Source organism: Podarcis erhardii (genome assembly GCF_964252035.2).
Source record: "Podarcis erhardii genome assembly, chromosome: 5".
NCBI classification, from domain to species: Eukaryota; Metazoa; Chordata; class Lepidosauria; order Squamata; family Lacertidae; genus Podarcis; species Podarcis erhardii.
This window is the reverse complement of record NC_138509.1, coordinates 70,150,525-70,162,826: the sequence shown is the minus strand read 5'-3', so window position 1 is coordinate 70,162,826 and position 12,302 is coordinate 70,150,525. Positions and strand designations below refer to the sequence as shown.

The window sequence follows — 12,302 nt, the reverse complement described above, 5'->3', positions numbered from 1 at the left end:
GGCCCCTCTAGCACAGAAATATTGGGCAATTCTAGGAAAACAGCAGCAGGTTCACACATCCCTCCCCAGACTTGTAGGGTAGAGTAAACTCTCCTGTCTCCCCCACGCTGATTTGTGAACCTCAACCATAAAAGGAACTTTATCAACACAAGATGCTGCCTTAAACAGTATCTATCTAGCCTAGGATTATCTGGTACTGGCAGTGGCTTTCCAGGTCTTCAAGCGAGATTCCTTTGTGTAATCAGGAGATTTCAGAGTATTGAATCAGGGACCTTATGAATGCAAAGCAATCATATACTGCCCTACAGTAATGGCTATAATAATTCAAGCAGCAAGATGCTAGGCTGAAAAAGGCATTCCAATCCTCATCCTAGCATTGGCTGCTCAAAAGAGCAGGTCTTCCCATTTGGTGACCCATTTGAACAAATGTGGACCCTGTGGTTATAATCTGAGGCCCTTCTTTTCCATGAGAGGTCTAGAGAGAAGCAACATGAAAACAGGCCTTTTCTGTGTTGGCTCCCCATTTGCGGAATGCTCTCCCCAGGATGGCTCGCCTGGCGCCTTCACTGCAATTTTTTAGGCACCAGGTGAAAACATTTCTGTATAACCAGACCTTTACTGATTAACACTTTATGGCCTTCAAAATGTGTTTGTGGGAGGAGAGTTATTAGTTTGTTTTCGTTTTCATTTTATTATGTATTTTGGCTTCTTTCTTTGTATGTTTATGTTGTGAACCGCCCTGTGATCTTCAGATGAAGGGTGATATACAAATGTAAAATAATAATAATAGTTTGATGGTTGTCTTTTTTTAAATAGGGAAAATGGATCCTGCTTTCTTGGACTCAGCCCTTCCTGGTGCCCATGTTGGCCTTGGAGGATAACAGGCCAGAGACAAAAGCCTTCCAGTGTCCCGGTTTACTCAGCACTGAAGATGGACTACATAAGCAGCATTGCTCCCTGAAGAGTGTCTCTTTGGCTTTCTTCTTTTTTTCTATTTTTTCTTTTCCTTTTTTTGTTGTCAGCAACAAAACTGAAAGATGAAATGGCCCAGATGCGGCTCTTTCATTGCCACTTGAGGAATGTACTGTATCAAAGCCCTACAGACTTCTCTTTCCTCGCTCCATTTATTTAATTTTTGTGTAAGTGCGTGTTCTCTCTTCTTTTTTTCTCCTGCATGTCACTGCTGCATCGGTATGAGTGCAAGTAGCAGAGCTCTACATGTCATAATGATGGACGCCAGGGTTAGGTGCCGTAGCACAGAGCCCAGTTCACAAAAGCTGAGACTGCGTGGGACAGTGAAGTGATCCTTTACAGGGGGGGGGGAGTGTGCCATTGCGATAATATCGATATTTTTTAATAGAATGGAAAATAACTTATTATCTCTTCCGGGAATGTGTGAGTGTACGTATGGCCTTGGGTGTGTGGGTGTGTGCTTCTGTGTTGCCTGTTGCCCAGGGCCACCTGTGAACATGCAGATAGCATCTCAGAGAACTTGGCGGTTGTTGCTGAGCTGTTGAGTTTCCAGGCCAGTAGGTGAGCTATGCAACGGTGGCGAGAAAACACACTCCTGAATGTTACAGTCCTGTATCTATTCATGTATTATGTAGCTGCCACACTAACCTTAACAAATAGTTATTCAGCCTAGAGCAGGGGCGCCTTCACTCGAGTTGTGGAGTGATCCATTGTGAGTTCCATAACTGTGATAAAGAATTCGATCGATGACCATTAGTCTTGTCGAGGCCTGTTCATTATCGAAGCAGCAGTACCTTAAGGGGGAAAGTAGGTGGAGATGAAGTCTTCATCCATCAGCGGGTTGTTTTGAACTGAACTATTAAATAGCCTTTTTTTTCTCCCCCGCCCTGGAAAAAAAAAAGCTTTGAGAGACTTGATGAACACAAACAGAAATATGCAATCCTTATCCATTCACAGAAGTAAATTATTCAGTGTGCCACCTGCAAGGAGTTTGGGGCCCATGAATGATTGTTGAGCAAACTGTTTTATTTTCGCCCAAGTTAAAGAATACAAAAGGTTTTGAAGGTTTAAGCAAGGGATTTGCAAAAAAAAATACACCCTCTTTCATGTTCCTCTCGTAGGTAAATTGCAATACAGTTTGCAATAAGTGGTAATGACCTACCAGTCCTATCTAGTAAAGTTTACAGAGTCTGGAGAGTTCACTGTTAATTTTCTGAAGACTGTTCTTGGAGGCGAGCTGAATGCAGGAGTCTGGGGAATGGACTGCCATTCCACATTTTGAGCTCAGCAGTTGATGTGCTCGACCTGCTTTCTGGTCACAGAAGACTCTTCCCTACTGAGATACAGTGCAGCACATCAAGCTGAAACAGGACAGTCAAACCTACATGCCTGGCGGGGGGAAATCAAGGAAAAGAATGTGTAAATATTGCATTTAAAATGCTTGGCATTGAATGAGGCCCTAAAACAGTTTCTCTGGAGTTTATTCTTCATCCTTGCCTCCCTCCCCCCTGTTTCTTCCTTTCCCATTTATGAGGTTATTTTTTTGGTCTGATGAACACAAAATTGAAGATCAGTATTTCTCGGTTTGTGTAGTTGTGCTGATGGCAGGACACAGCACTGTCAAGGAGCCGGGGGGCATAAAGCCGGGGGGCTGCAAACCCAGCATTCTCGGATTGCAGTCAAGTGTACTAAACTGAGCTTGGATGGGTAGAAAGACACAACACACTAACAACCTAACAACAACCAGAAATTGATAAGAGAACTGGCCTCCATTTCTTCCTGGTTAAAGATGAGGCATCAACAGGACTCCAAAACAGCAAACCTCCATACATTAGAAAATTGTTCTGCTCACAACCCCACCAGTTGATGTTTGTCCAGGTTTCTTGCTGTATTAACTTTGTGATGGATCTATGTATTAAATATATATATATGTATAAAACAAAAAGAAGAAGAAGCTGGTTCTTGCCAGTGAACAGGACTTCAAAGCAGTATTTTTCTTTTACGTGACATTTTCATAACCAGAAAGAAAGCATCCTGAATACTAATTAGACAGATTTAAAAGAGAGAGAGAGTGCATTTATTTTTTGGTATCACTACAAGTATGTTGGAATATGCAAGGACTGTGGTTTAAAAAAATTAGAATGTATGAGGCATATGATAATTTAGTCCATTCTGGGGAAGAAGAAAAAAAAAATCTTAACAATGCATTGCTTGGTTCGCAGATTTGAATGAAATCTTGGTTAGAAATATAGATTTTCTATTTTGTTTTAATTTGTAATTTTTCCCTCGCCATCAATCTTAGGTACACATAACTTATGTCATTTATTTATGGTCTTTTATACCTAGTTTGTAAAATTGTAAAATAGCAAGCTAAATGCAAAAGTTTGCATTTGAAAATAATAAAGTAGTTGCTGTACAAATCTCAAATGTGATTCCTGTTATTAAATATAACTAGCCTTCCCTGCTACTTTCAGGTCTATACTGCACAAAATCAAACTATACTATTTTACTGAATGAGTAGAAGAGTCACAGCATTATCTTCATTCGCACAATATGATTCAGACCATATCACTACAAAAATGGTTCTTGCGTATAGAAAGGTAGCATGTCAAGAAGTCTAAGTCAGAATTCTCAGTCTTGGTATCTGGTTTACTGTGTGTAAATATTTATTTGATATAGAGAAGGATTCAAGCATGTTGCTTCTTCCCATTTCAGCTTGGAGTTTACCACCTTGTCTCCATTGGGTGAATTAGCCCATGGACCACTGAAAATAATGGAAAAGGTAAAGTACCACTGAGACTTAAGGCTCCTCTACACTCACCTTTTGCCCTGCATTTTCTAGGAACAAATCCATGCTTTAAAGCATTGTGTCCAAATGCTTCCCCTCCTGGTGCTTTCCCCATGAAAAGCCATTAAAGGTAAAGGGACCCCTGACCATTAGGTCCAGTCGTGGCTGACTCTGGGGTTACGGTGCTCATCTCGCTTTATTGGCTGAGGGAGCCAGCGTACAGCTTCCGGGTCATGTGGTCAGCATGACTAAGCCGCTTCTGGCAAACCAGAGCAGCGCACGAAAACGCCGTTTACCTTCCCGCCGGAGCATTACCTATTTATCTACTTGCACTTTGACGTGCTTTCGCACTGCTAGGTTGGCAGGAGCAGGGACCAAGCAATGGGAGCTCACCCCGTCACGGGGATTCGAACCGCCGACCTTCTGATCAGCAAGTCCTAGGCTCTGTGGTTTAACCCTCAGCGCCACTCACGTCCCTCAGCGCCACCCATGTCCCATTATTTAATGCTTAATTGCAGCCAACAACAATTTGGGTTTTCCACAGATGGCTGTTTGCTGGATATTTGCCAAATGCCCAACTAGTCCAGCATCCCATTCTCACAGTAGTCAAATGGGGTGCCTATGGAAAGCCCACAAACAGAATCTACATGCAACATCACTCTCCTCACTTGTGATTCCCAGCAACTAGCATTCAGAGATATGCAGCCCTCAACACTGGAGGTAGAACACTGTCATCATGCATAAGGACATGGTTGAAGGTACCAGACTGTGAGAAAAGGAAGGATGTGTCTGCAGTCTCTCAAAACAGTGGTCACATTTTTCCCTTGGCCACTCTCCAACTTCCCCAGGCAGGATGAAAGAACAAGGGCATAAATATTAATCCTATCATACAGATCCTTATCATAAATGGAAGAACATCTAATCCAATACAATCAGTTTTTAGTTATGCAACTCAGTTCGCTGTTGAATGGCATTTCAATTTCAGGTCCATAAAAGATTTTATCGAACAGAGTACTTGGAACTGAACAAAGCTGTTAAAAAATAATAATAATAATAATAAATAACCTAAGGAACATGCTTAGAAGTGAACAGGTACTAATCTCATTTAAGATGTGTGCCTGGTTCTCTGCAATTTACATTCCTGAATGGTTTTGTTCTTGCTGTTTAGATTTGACATAAATCAGAAGTGCACACCCAACTATGCACTGAGAGGAAAGACACAAATGAAGGAACACATCTGGAATAGTTGGAACACCTGTCACCTAATTCAGCAACTTTCAAAAGTTCACCTCCCCAGGACCTCCACAAGCAAATTGATTAACAAGGAATAGCAACCATACCCTCTTTACAGTCACTAGCAGAACAGGAATCTTACCTGTTTACCTAAGTATGCATTGAAAAGCTGACAAATATGCAAAATTTCACCATTGGTCACCTGAATGTAATTACAATATTGCACATTAGAGCATATTAAGAGGTACCTGAAGTTTGTTATGAAACTCGAAAATCCACCACAGTCAAGGATCATAGATCAATTAATTGATCCTCCCCTTGTGCAGCCAAGATTACAAGCAGATGGCAGTACCTATTGCTACCCCAACACTGAGCTAGACATATCAGCGGAATAAATGTCTCACTGGGTTCCTGCTTTACCTTAACAAGGAAGGACTCTCAGAAGATCAAAAGCATTATCAAAATGTTGGTAGTAGCTCCATCTTCCACAAGCACCACGAGTCAATCAAACTACTGAAATTATATTAAATGGAGAGGAAACATGAACTTGCTGGCTGTCTCATAAAATGAAGGAGTGGAGCCACTGAAGCGTTTGCTTCACAAGCAACTGAGTGAGATTTTTAAGGACTTAAGTCCTTAAAAAGTGGCATTCTGAGGACATGGCAAGGCCAGGACGGGGCTGGGGGACCGATTCTCTCTGCCTAGCTGAGTCACGCAGACTGGCAAAAAGATTATTGTAAACTGACCTCAATTTCAAAGCCCTGTTTTCCCTCTGACAACTGCTTCATCTGGCAGTAGCCTTGCTCCAGAATGGGGTTTGGATGTGGCATGACTTTACACCAATTTAACTTATACCAGCTTCATTTACGTCAGCTTCTTGTGTCCTAAACCCCTCAGGAAAGAACGGTAGAGCAGGACCTGGTCTGGAGAATAAAGGCACTGTCAGGGTATATATTTTTGCTTTCTCGTCAAGAAATTTGTTTTGAGATCAGAAGGCAGGCCTTAAGGGGGTCGAGGTGAAGGGCTTTGTTAGCAGTGCTTGACCCTCCTCCTTCACATCTGGGCCTGCTCTTATGCCCATGAGAAGAAGTTCCTTCCATTGATGTATTTTGGTAGTGTAAACACTTTATTGATGTATTTTGGTAGCATAAACAGAGTAGTACGACTGTAACAGAAATCCAAACGCATGTGCCCCTGGTTATACTACGGCTTGCTGCATGCAGTTTTGAGGTCTGTGTAGCCTAGTGAAAGATGCGGGGAAGCATGCCTTATCTTGAGATCTCAGACCATTCTGCTCATGTCAGAGAAGCTAAATGAATTTTGACAATTACAAAAAATGCCCGGTATACTCTAAATCAACAATGTGATTGAGTTCCAGCTACACTTGGGGCCTCAGCCTCAGTTATTTTACCCTTTCCCATTTAAGGAAGTGCCCTTGGGCCATTTACTGATTCTCGATTGAATGGGTAATAGACCTCTGACATATCTTATTTCTAGCTGCAGTCCTGAACATAATTCTTTGTTTACAGCCGCCGCCAAGAGACTTCTATGAATATGTAAATGTTTCTCTTAAAAAAAGTGGAAACCTAAGGCATTTCAGTTCTAATCATCCTTAGTAAAGCAGAGATGGAAAAGTAGCTGCAATGAAGACAAGTCAATGATTTGCTTGAGTATGTGTATGGAATAGGCAGAGCTCTAATATTACATAAATACACCAATATTCATTACACAATTATATCCCACTTAATCGGTTTATGGATTATTCGTCTATAACCAAAGCAGTGTGCTTTTTGTAGGCATTCGCTTGTTGTTCAAGAGCATGTTCCATAAAACATACTATAAAATCACTCGAGGTCCATTGCAGGCAAGGGGCTTTTATTACCATTCTGTGTATTAAGTCTAGAAGCAAGACTTTAGACTCCAGTGAAAATGGTTCTTTTCTCACTTAACCTGTGTATGATTTAGAACGAAATCAATTGGAACTGTGTGCCCTAACTGCACACAGGATTACAACCTTGAGTGTTTCTGATCCTCAAGTGTTAGGAGTGAACAACCATCAGTACCTCCAGGTAGGACTTGGGAGTAACACACTCATCCAGGATTTCAGAAAAGGTCCTATCCCAGCCATACACAACGATGCCAGGAACTGAACCAGGGACCTTTCAAATGCAAAGCAGAGACTCTACTACTGAGCTACGGCACTTTACCACTTCACTGGCATTGGGATAACATCCTCCACAGCACCTGAGGGCAGGCTATGTAGCACACATATGGCCTACTCCATGCCCCTCAGCATTGGCCATCTGAGGCAGCTGCTTCACTCTACCTCATGGTGGGGCTGGCCCTATATAAAAGTGTATTATTTTAACAGAGAGATTTCTGGGTATAGGGCAGTATATAAATTCAATAAATAATAACAATGACAATAGAAATAATAATATTTGCATATACACTGGTATATAGGTGAGGCTGCAACTAAAAACTAACAAGCTAAAGCATGTATCTTGCAATAAACCTATTTGCATATGAAAACCTTTAAATGGAAGCACATTCTGATTTCTTACTTAGCATTTATGAAAACTGTATTGTAATTATTTCTGCACAGATTTCTCAACACGGTATGGCAAATAACCATGTAGCCATTAAGTATATTTTCATCTTATCAGAACAATAATGTCTGTTTCAAAGTCTGTCTTGTTTCTTTTATTTTTTAACCTTGAAATCTAGTTATTAAAATGTTTATTTAGAGGCCACTCTGTAGAGTGGCAACATCAATGTTGAGCATCTCCAGCTCATGTGCAATTATGGCCATTTTCCATGAGTCGTTGACCTGAAACAAGTCAGTGGGCAAGCCAGGACACATGGTCCTGATGTTCCAGATTGATTGGCACAAGGGAGGTTCTTTCTTTTCTTTTTTGCCTGGGGCAGAAGTCCAGCCTGCTTGTTGAGTGATAATCTGAGCTCCAAACACCAATTGAAGAAGTAATAATTTAGGGTTAGACACAGTGGGTTGTATCCCACTTAAGCCTTATCCAGAGCAGACCCACTGAAATTGACAGACCTTAGTTAGTCATGTCCATTCATTTCAACTGGATGTATAGCCAATACTAGTCTTACTCAGAGTAGGCTCGCCAACATTAATGGACATGGTCAGCTAAGGCCCACCAGCCTTAATGGGTCTATTCTTAGCAAGACTAGTATTGGGTATAACCCATTGGGCCTACTTTAAATATGATAAATGCTGGCTATCTGAATGGGAGTCAACTCAGATAGAACTGACAGAGAATGAGGGCCAAAAGGGAGGCAACTTAATGCCTTTTTAGTTTTTGGTAGAAATTGGGGAAATTGAGGTCTTCAGCTGTTTTTTAACTACAGCTCCCATCATCCCTAGCTAGAAAGACCAATGGTCAGGGATGATGGGAACTGTAGTCCAAAAACAGCTGGAGACCCAAGGTTGGGAAATACTGGTGTAGACAGTACTGAGGTAGGCAGATCAATGGTCTGATTCAGTAAAAGGCAGTTTCTTGTGTTTCTTATGCTCCCACATTGCTCCCAAAGGATTCTACCCTTTAATTTCTTAGCAGTGAATTTGAACTACTGTACTAAGTTCATTAGGGACGCGGGTGGCGCTGTGGGTTAAACCACAGAGCCTAGGACTTGCTGATCGAAATGTCGGCGGTTCGAATCCCCGCAGCGGGGTGAGCTCCCGTCATTCGGTCCCAGCTCCTGCCCACCTAGCAGTTCGAAAGCACCCTTAAGTGCAAGTAGATAAATAGGTACCGCTTTATAGCGGGAAGGTAAACGGCGTTTCCGTGTGCTGCGCTGGTGCTGGCTCACCAGAGCAGCTTCGTCATGCTGGCCAAGTGACCCGGAAGTGTCTTCAGACGGCGACGGCTCACGGCCTCTTGAGCGAGATGAGCGCGCAACCCTAGAGTCGGTCACGACTGGCCCTGATGGGCAGGGGTACCTTTACCTTTACCTTTTACTAAGTTCATTGCACAGAAGCACTGACTTTTGACAAGCATGATGTGCATTTTGATCTTGAGTTTGAAATTATGTTTTGTCTTGGTCTATTAAAAAAAAATGACAACTTTTTCTTTTCTTTTTTAAGTTAATATCTCCCACCATGAGAAGTCAAAGGGTACTGGGACTCTTCCACTATACATTTTGTATGTGGTTTTCACTGTGCACACATATCATAAAATCGTACGTCTATGGCTATATCAATATCAAAAAAGAAACGGGTGGGTTTTTTTTGAAAAAGAACATAGGACTGTCTTTGTTCATATCAGGCTTGCTTTCAAGTTCTTTTTTTATGGCTGCAGATGGATTCCCTTTGGACAACTGGTCTAGGGTTTCAGCATTTTATCCATGGAGACCAAAGTGTCACTTCTGTTAGAGTGCTCCTCAGTGGTTGCTGCAGAGACTGGGCACCAATGTTTCATTCATCAACTCCTGATCTCCATTATATGAGCAGCAGGAGGAGAGGAGGAGGGGCAGTACGATGGGGAAGAAATGAATTTCAGGCTGGGAGGAAACCAGGTGTACGCACAACCCAAGAGTGTTCCCAATTATCCAACTATCAAAACACACAGCAGACGGTTTGGCTATGCATCGGAAGGCAAGGTGAAGGGTATAGGCAGAATACAAAGACTTCTGTTAATCATCCACTGTTGTTTTTTAAAAGTCCATGGCGGTAGCCTGCTTCCCCCTGCCCTCACGGCACAATTTCATCAACAAGAACATGGCAAGGAAGGATAAATATTTTTTTTGCTGGTAATACTTAGAAATATTTTGCACTGAGTCAAGTGACTAGATGGTAATGATCAAATTTCTTAATATCAGGCAACAACTCCATATTGCTTATCAAATATTTATTTTAATGCCACATCTCCTTACAAGGTTTAAGAACGTTGTGACAATCTTCATCCAACTCCAGATTGAGGAAAACTACATTTACGTCCTACAAATGGGTTAGTGTGTATGCACTAAGAATGAGGAAGCTGATGGGCAGCAACATCTCCAGCATTCAGGAGTAGATGTACTATGAAACATTTAATGAAGCTTAAGCTTCAGGGCCCCTAATCTTAGAAGGGCCCCATTAGTCCACATTGCTTTTAATATAAGAATAAGAATAAGAATAATGATAATAATAATAATTTATTATTGATACCCCGCCCATCTGGCTGAGTTTCCCCAGCCACTCTGGGCTGCTCCCATCAAGTGTTTAAAACAGTACAGCATTAAATATTAAAAACTTCCCGGAACAGGGCTGCCTTAAGATGTCTTCTGAATGTCAGGTAGTTGTTTATCTCTTTGACATCTGAAGGGAGGCATTCCACAGGGCGGGCGCCACTACCGAGAAGGCCTGGTTCCCTGTAGCCTCATTTCTCGCAATGAGGGAACCGCCAGAAGGCCCTCGGCACTGGATCTCAGTGTCCGGGCTGAACGATGGGGGTGGAGACGCTCCTTCAGCATATATATTTTAAAAGTGCATCATGCATATATATAATATTTCCCTAATTCCCTCACCATAGAATCATAGAATAGTTTGAAGGAACCACAAGTAACATCTAGTCCAACCTCCTGCAATGCAGGAATATCCGCCCCACGTGGGTCTCGAACTCATGACTCCAAGAGTCCCATGCTCTACCAACTGAACTCAAACTCGAAAACTATAAGGCATAGGAATTTTTTGTTCACAGAAGTGACTTGGACATGTGAGATAATCCAATACAGCCATTTTAATCAAAATCGTAAGATGTAGGAGCTATTTTAAAAATAAATAATTGGTGATTTGCCGTGGAAGAAACCCACTGAAGAAGCTAACAGTGGTTATCCAGACCTCGTTGTAAAGGGGGCCCCATATCAGTTCAAGCTTCAGGGTCCTCAAAATGTAGATGCGCTATTGCCAGTACTTGTTGCAGTTTGATAGGCAGGCAAGTGAGGTTGATGGAGTGTCCCCTTCACCCCCAACGGTCCAGCCTCAGTAAGCAAAGCATTCTGTGTTCATGTGTGGCTGAGAGTCCTTCAACTTCCATCAGCTGATCTTTGCAATAGACTGCACTGTTTTATGGTCCTCATAAGGCTTTCATTTGAAGCGGCTGATCGATTTCAGAAGGTGACCAATGTTATACCATATCATATCTTAGGTGCTTTTATAAATAATCAATTAGGATGACTGAACCTGTGGACAAATTGCTGCTGTTGTTGAAATTTGTCAGTGCCCGTTCGCATTTTTGCCAGGATTGCCATTTTGCATGCATGTCCTGTCAAAAATTTGGAAGATGCCAGCAAAGAAAGAGGGTGCAGTAGATAGGAGCAGTGGTGGAACTTCATGCTCTGGCACTGGAGGGTGGAGAGCAGGTGGGGATGGGGCTGGCACATGTCCCAGGGCGTGGTGGGTGTTCTGGGGGCATGGCACACCGCCTGTGGGGGTGTGGCGCCCAGCGCGGGCGGGGGAGGGCAGCCACGATTGCACCCCACCGGGATCATGCTGCCGGGGGCAGTGTGCTCCCCCCACACTCCTCTTCCTCTGCCACTGGATAGGAGGCCTCTTACTTTCCTTTGCAAACAACACCGATAACTTAGTTGAAAGAAACACTGAATCAGCTAAACGTGAGCAATTCCAACTATCAAAACTCAAATCAAGTTCCTTCTAAAGGTATTTATAGTAATGCTGGGATTAAATCTAAGGCTTTCTGATTTATGGAGTCCTCTTAATGATGGGCTAGGACTTTAGCCGCAGTAAATCAGGGTTGATTTAGACACCTTGGAGAAACTGTTAATCGATTTCTAACAAGATCTAGTATTATTGTAATAATTTGTCCAAGTTTTCCCCTTTCACAAGTGATCCTGCCCTGTGCTGTTTCCTTCTGATTCCCTGTTTCTACCCTGCTGATTATGACCCATGCATTAAAAACTGCAACTGTCTGAAGCTTTAAACCAGTTCCATATTGAAAAACAATAACGTCAACTACTCATATTTGTAGCTGCTCAAGGAACATATGTTTTACCAATGCCTGCTTTTTACAATCCTTCTCTTTAAAAAATTAATCTCCTGATCTCCAATACGGAAGGATTGCAGCCTCCTGCCTCCCCACTCCCTGCCCGACAAATCAAATGAAACAACACTATGGATTGCTGGCGCAAACATATAGACGCATGGGAGGAAATGTGTGATGTAGTTTAAACATCCGTTCTTCGTTTTTGCTCATATCTAGAGGCTTCATCACAAAAATGGTTCATGCTATGGACCCTCTAATAAGCAACAGATTTTTTTCCATTCTTACGAATTTCTGAGAAGAGG

At 42.3% G+C, this 12,302-nt stretch overlaps 1 protein-coding gene across 2 annotated transcripts in view; it reads left to right on the top strand.

The window, feature by feature from the left end:
* EPHA4 (EPH receptor A4) overlaps nucleotides 1-1,319 on the top strand; it is a 162,381-nt gene extending 161,062 nt beyond the window's left edge. For both annotated transcript variants that reach the window (XM_081861522.1, XM_081861523.1), the window contains exon 18: nucleotides 817-1,319. The gene's annotated coding sequence lies outside the window, so the exon portion shown is untranslated. The remainder of the gene's footprint in view (nucleotides 1-816) is intronic.
* Nucleotides 1,320-12,302: the final 10,983 nt, after the last annotated feature.